This window comes from Nannospalax galili, unplaced genomic scaffold (genome assembly GCF_000622305.1).
Source record: "Nannospalax galili isolate Female #2095 unplaced genomic scaffold, S.galili_v1.0 scaffold246, whole genome shotgun sequence".
Taxonomy (NCBI): domain Eukaryota; kingdom Metazoa; phylum Chordata; class Mammalia; order Rodentia; family Spalacidae; genus Nannospalax; species Nannospalax galili.
In genome coordinates, this window is record NW_008356327.1 from 3,029,190 (window position 1) to 3,035,890 (window position 6,701).

Consider the following 6,701-nt stretch of genomic DNA (forward strand, 5'->3'; position numbering starts at 1 on the left):
CTGTTTTCTGGACATGACAATAGCCATTACTTGTTTGAACTCACTGTAACTGTGGGTACAAGTTTGTTTTCTTCAACATTTCATCTTGCATAAGAGAGGTGCTCATGAGGCCCTACCACTTTCTGATGGAGTATGAGCAGTTAATGGGTGCTGGGGGAGAGGAAGTAATTTTCTTCAGTGATGCAGACACTGATAAGTTGTCCAGCAGATAACCTCCAACTCATGCCATAAAAGCAATCATAATTAAATTCAATGAGCTACAAGAGAAAAAGTCATAAAATCAGGAGGGGGATTTTTGGGAAGAAGGTGTGCACCACCATGCCTGGTTCCTAAATTCCATTTCTAGTTGCTGATATAAACATTAGAGCTAACATGAACAAATATCTGCACAGCATCTGCAACATTCTTAATTTATAATGAACATAACTGCATTTTACAGAATAGGCTGGATGTGATTTTGCAATTAATAAATATACATGTTGTGATTGTTAACTATTTCAAAACTATTTTGGAAAAAATATCAAATATGCATATCCTTTAGGATGCTCAATTTTTTCTTTTAATATTTTGTCTTATTTGTGTCTATATAATACGATTCTGTCTCCTTCCTCTCAGAATCTGTAAGTAGACACTAAATTGTTTTAAAGAGTTAATTTATTATAGTATATTAACATAATGCATTAAATTAAAAATAATAAACTAATAAAATATTTTAATGTAAAAATGTTGTCTTCTCTTTTGTAGCTATTGGCACCAAATCTTTATATGTGATCATATATCCACATATAACTGCAGAAGCCAAGAAAATGGAAAGAACCACAGAGGGAAAGGGAAAGAAAGGGCCCCAGAGAGGGGGATAGTAGAAGACAGACATACCAAGGGGGAAATAGGAAAACAGGGGGATTTAACTAGGAAGGGAGGAGGGAAGGATATACAAAGAACCATGGGAGTAAAGGGGAAGAAGGAGCCCAAGAAAGGGGGGATAATAGAAGACACATATTATCAAGGGGAAAATGGGATCACTTTAATTGGGGTGGAAGGAGGGAGGATTAGACAGGGAGAGAGAGAGAGAGAGAGAGAGAGAGAGAGAGAGAGAGAGCTTGGGGACAGAAGAAGACACCTTATTCAAGTAGCTTTGCTTCAAATAGTATATTTCTTTTAAAAATCAGAGAGAGAGAGAGAGAGAGAGAAGAGAGAGAGGAGATAAATAAAGATTAGGTGGTATGAAAAACAAGAGGGAAATATCAGTTCAAAAAGATACTGAAAAACATACATGAGTACATATGTACATCTGAAGACTACATAACAAGAAACACAGTGCCAGATAGGAGTTGTCTTCCTTCAAGTTGTGGTCAGTGTAGTCCAAGAGACTCCCAAGATAACACAGACTATTACCCCAGCCCCTGATTACCTCAAATAACTTGAAGGTAAGACCCTATTGCTGAAGAGGACAAGACATACTTCGGGCACAGCACTTGGAGCAATGGACCTGGAACTGAACTGGAAGCCTTCGCCTTAAAGACTAGCTCTCATACTACTAGAGGAAATTATGCAAGTTTGCTAAGGGAGAAAATCAATCAATTGTCCAACCCCAGCTTTAAAGACTAATAACCACAGCAAAGAACAGCGCAACAAACTATAGTGATGCAGTAGTGACACTTTTATCCTGGGGATAATCAACAGCTATCTAATTGGACTACAGTGCTCTCAATGGGAGAGATCTCATGTGTGACACTGTAAACATTGTGAAATGCACCATGACAGGAGAGGTCATAGATTCTAGAGAAAACCTTACCTTGGTCACATCCCTAAACAAATGTAATATCTTACTGTATGCTAAATATGGGTCATTTTATTTACAGAGAAGTATGTCATTTACCACTAATCAAAAAAGCTTCTTTTTGCAACAGATGGAGACTATTACAGAATAGCGGAACTGTTCTTTTAAAAATTTCTATTGTGTGTATATCTGTATGTGGGTGTCATGTTCAGATGGGTGCACAAATGTGTGCATTCATGAGGTGGTCAGAGGTCAACTTCACCAACCGCTCTTCGTGCACTTTCTGCCTTGTTTTATGAAAGAGTGTCTCTCATTGTCCTGGAGCTTATCAATTAACCTAAGCTGACTGGACAGAAAACCAGGCAGGGATCTACTTGTCTCTTTTTCCCCACTGCTGTGTTTATAAGTGAGTGTCAGCATGCCCAGTGTTTTAATGTGGCAAGCACACTTAGGCATTTCAGTAGCTCCCTTGATTACTCATTTGATATAATAAAAGTGGTGATTCTCAATCCACTTATTACTCCTAGAATGGTTTAGATATTATACATTCCATTTCTACACTCTAATTTCTTGTGTTTATTCCTGAATTTTAAAATGTTTTTCTTCAGAAAAGCAGACAATATTTTAGTATGTGTCTCCCTTCAATAGAGTACACAGCCTTTGGAATATCAGCATTACACCTACTCTCCTGCTAGTGTAGATAATATTTTGAGTTCTTTCATTTCCTACACTCATTACTGTTATTAGCCTGATATTTTATATTTATTATTATTGTTATTTTTGTTAATTTGCATTCCTTATTGCATCTCTGACTTTGAATCACTTCCTTGCTTGCAAAGAATATCTTACAAAAAATTTAAAGACGTTCTACAAAAAGTAAGATACTTTACTTTTTGGTAATCTTAAAATATATTTTCTTTTTCTGTTCTTGAAAACAGACATTTTGCTTAATATAAATGCTAGATGCCTATAATAATCTCTGAGGAAATTGTGTTTTCCCCTGAATTCTGAAATGCATGGGTATCATGGAAAGTTATTTTAAATATTGCTCTTAGTAGGAAATTTGCCCTTTCTGTATGCTTTTGATAATTTATATCTGTCTTTGAGGTTTTAGTTTTAAAAATATAGGTTCATGTAAAATTCATTTTTTGGGGAGCTAGTAGGTTTCCCTAATATTTGAGCAGGTATTTTTTTTTTACTTTGGAAAATTCATAGGCATTATCTCTTCAAATAATGTTGGTACCTATTTCTTAAAATTTAATACTTACCTGGCATTTAAATTTAATTCTATTAGAAGTTTCCAGTTTGACTCATAATCTTTTCTTTTCTTAACCTCTAACAATATACAGAATTTTTGAAACTATTTAATTCTCTCTATGCCAATCTACCAATTACACATTCAGATATAAGTAGCCTGCCAGTTAACACTGAAATGGAATGCTTAACCTCTCATTTTCAGAATCAGAATGTTTTAGGTAAATATGTATCCAAGTGTTATATCTTATTGCAAATACTACAAATATTATTTTCCTTTTTATTTTTTAAAATTTTATAATTTGAAAAATGAATATGAATTAATTTTTCTGTTCTTACATTATGCTTTTACATTCTTTTCAAAAACTGTTCATTCCTTGACAATTTCCTATACATATATAATGCATTTGGGTTGCTCTTCCCCCATACCCTGTCTCAACGAGTATCCCTCTAAGCCCTGCCAACCTCCCTTCCTCACTGCCTTTCCTCTTCCTAGATTCATCACTTTTGTTTTTGTTCTGTAATCCATTTGGTTAGTCAGAGCTAGCTTTATGATCATTAGATTGGGACTATCCATTGGGCCATCAGTGGGCACATGACTTTATCACTTTTGAAGAGCTTAACATAAGAAATGATGATATAGTGAAGTCAGTGAGAAGGGATGTTTATGCTCTCTTTTTCCCAGGTTTTCTTTTTTTGTGTGTTTGCTCTTTTATTAGTTTCTCAAAATGAAAGTAAAGGTTATCCTCTTAAATTTGTAGATTTTATATATAATGTGTGTGTGCATATATGATATCTTTGTGTATACATATGTGTGGGACTGTGGACACACTCATGCCATGCTACATGTGTGAACATCTCTGGACAGCCTCAGGTGTTGGTCCTCATGATCCCCCTTGTTTCAGACAGGGATCTCTTTTCTTTCACCTTCGCCACTGTGTATGCCTGACTAGTTGGCCGTGACCTTTCAGGGATTCTCCTGACAGAACTCCACAGCTCACCAGAGGAGCACTGGGGTCACAGAAGAGTGCTGCCAAGCCCAGGTGTAAGTGGATTGTGGGTATCAAAACTCAAGTTCTCACAATTCAGTGGCAAGCATTTTACCCATTGGGTCATCTCAACTTCAAGAATACAAAGTTTGTTCTATGTATTTGTTAGTGGTATGGGTTTTGCTTTCTTTTTTGTAAGAATGACTTTTACAACATGAACATACTCTGTCAAATGATTTTTATCGAACCCTGCAAAATAAAACTAACTTTATCTTACCTGTTTATAATGTAGACAAGCTCAGTGAGCCACTTGCTCCTCTTGTGAACTAGTCAGATGGACTTAGTCCTTCTTGACCCTACCTGGGCTTAAAATAATGTATGAATGTATGCATGGTTGTTAACTTATTGCTACAGTACTTATTGCAAACAATGAGAGAAATTGATAACATCTGTTTATGACTGCATGTGTTTTGGTCTAGGTTTAGGGATCAGAAAGGGCAAAATTATCTGATAAGAATCTGACTTTTACTTCTCCATTTCATGCTGAATGTACTTTTTCAATTAAACAAAGGTGAAGCTCTTGCTCAGAAACACAGGTCTAGGAGAATTCTGAAGGAATGGGTTTTCAGCAGTTTAGGCCTGCTCTTGACCTCTAAATGGAAGCTAAGAGTCAGGCTATGTTTTTAAATTAAGGTATAATTATAATGTGACATAAACTCCATACTTTTTCATTCCAATCCAATTTTTTTCTAATTTCCTTTTTGAATTTTTTAAACAATGATTTAAGTATAATTAGTTGTACTATATAGTCTCTAAATATTTTGAGATTTCCCAGAGATATTTTACTATAGTTACATATCACTTAAAAATGGACCTGTGTTCTGAAAAATGAGTTATTTGGTGGTTTCATTGTTATGTAAACATCATACAGGGCACACATAAAATCTAAGACTGATGTGACATCACTATGTGATATAGTTTTATGAGACCATAGAAATGTATGTGGTCTGACATTGACTGAATTTGAGAGGCTTATAACCCTGCCAAAGCTTAATGATCCTCTAGGAAAACTCACCATTTATCATATTCTCATGCCCACAATCAGGACATTCAAAGAAGGTATATGAAGCAAAATCAAGGAAGGGAAACGGTGCATGGGCAGAGTGTGAAGCAAACCAGGTCCATACTCCCAAGTATGCTACTAAATAGCAATCAGACAGGATGAACACAGACATCTCAGCAGAAAATTACAGCAACATGTACAAACTGTTGCCACATTAAAATGTCAATCGTACCTCAGTCCCAAGCATTCTTGAGTGACAAACATGTAAATGCCCCTTGCCTGACAGGCATCTAAACTTCAGACTCAAAAAATAAAGTGATTTGTAACCTAAACCATGGTGTTTCTATAGTCAGTTTAAACATAGTGCTAAAAATTCTTCCAAAATCTAAATTTTCAGGGTTGATCAATGCCAACCCCATGAACAAGTCTTTAAAATGACACCAGTTCAGCCTAGATGGCTACCTTAGGTCATTACAAATGCAATACAATCAGTTTCTTGGAAAAAGTTTGTTCTGTCTGGTCTTGTTTAAAGATTTGCTGGATGCAACTCAAGTATTTTGACTATATGACAAATTATTTCCACTGCTGAATAGAGTCGTATTTTGAAGGCTCTATATAATGTCTGTCAATTGTAGATTTCAGAATCTTCTTTTAAGACTAGGTGCTGTTCTTATACCTGTGTGAACTCTAACAACTGTTCTCCTTTATTGTTGTGGATGTTGCCTTACCAACTTTATGTTGCTTTCTTTCATACATTTAATGTACTGGACTCTACTGAAAACTCAAAAACATCTCCAGTCCACATTTTAGATTTTCTCTCTCTGCAGTCCTTCTTTGCTGTGCCATAGTCTGCAAAAGCAAGTGGACTTGATCACCCTACTGGCTTAGCTCCAACACTCTTGTGAGAACGTTCTGTGCACTGACCATATTTACTATGTTTGTGCCGCAGCGTGAAACCTGAGCCCAAAGCCTCAGAAATTTTAAGAATTTACCCACTTGCTTCCTATCCCCAGAAATTCCTATCTTCTATTGCCAAGTGGTCAGAGTCTTAAAATTTTTGTTTCATGTCTTTACAGTCCTTTATTTGGAAATGAAAGCTAAATCTACCTCTATTACTCTACCTTGTCTAGAAGATAAGTTTCCCAGGACAGATAAAATTAAACATTTATGTTCTGAAGGAAAGACAGATTCAAATAGTTAAATTCTGATATCTACTTCCAGACTTGCCTGGAGTAGTTTATATACTTCCTGTCCTTGCATGTGATTGGATTTCCATTCCTTTAATTTTTAATGGCTCTGTGAATTAGTTCTAGTAGCTGTTTAACAAATGCTTTCTTAATCACTAAATACCATCAAATTATGTTACATGGAAATCTCAAAAATTCAATGAAAATTTTAAAAATATGATTTTATTTGAGAAAATAATTAAAAAAATCACTACAAAATTGTAAGTTATCTAAAAATCTTGTTTGGTCATCTAATAGAGCTCTTTATTTAATGAGGGAAAAATGGCTGGGATGGCTTAGGCAACCAATGATCTTAAACAATGCTTTATTATAATCAAGAGTCCTTTACCAACTCCTTGTAGAAATTTTAAAGTAGAGTTTTTTAAGCT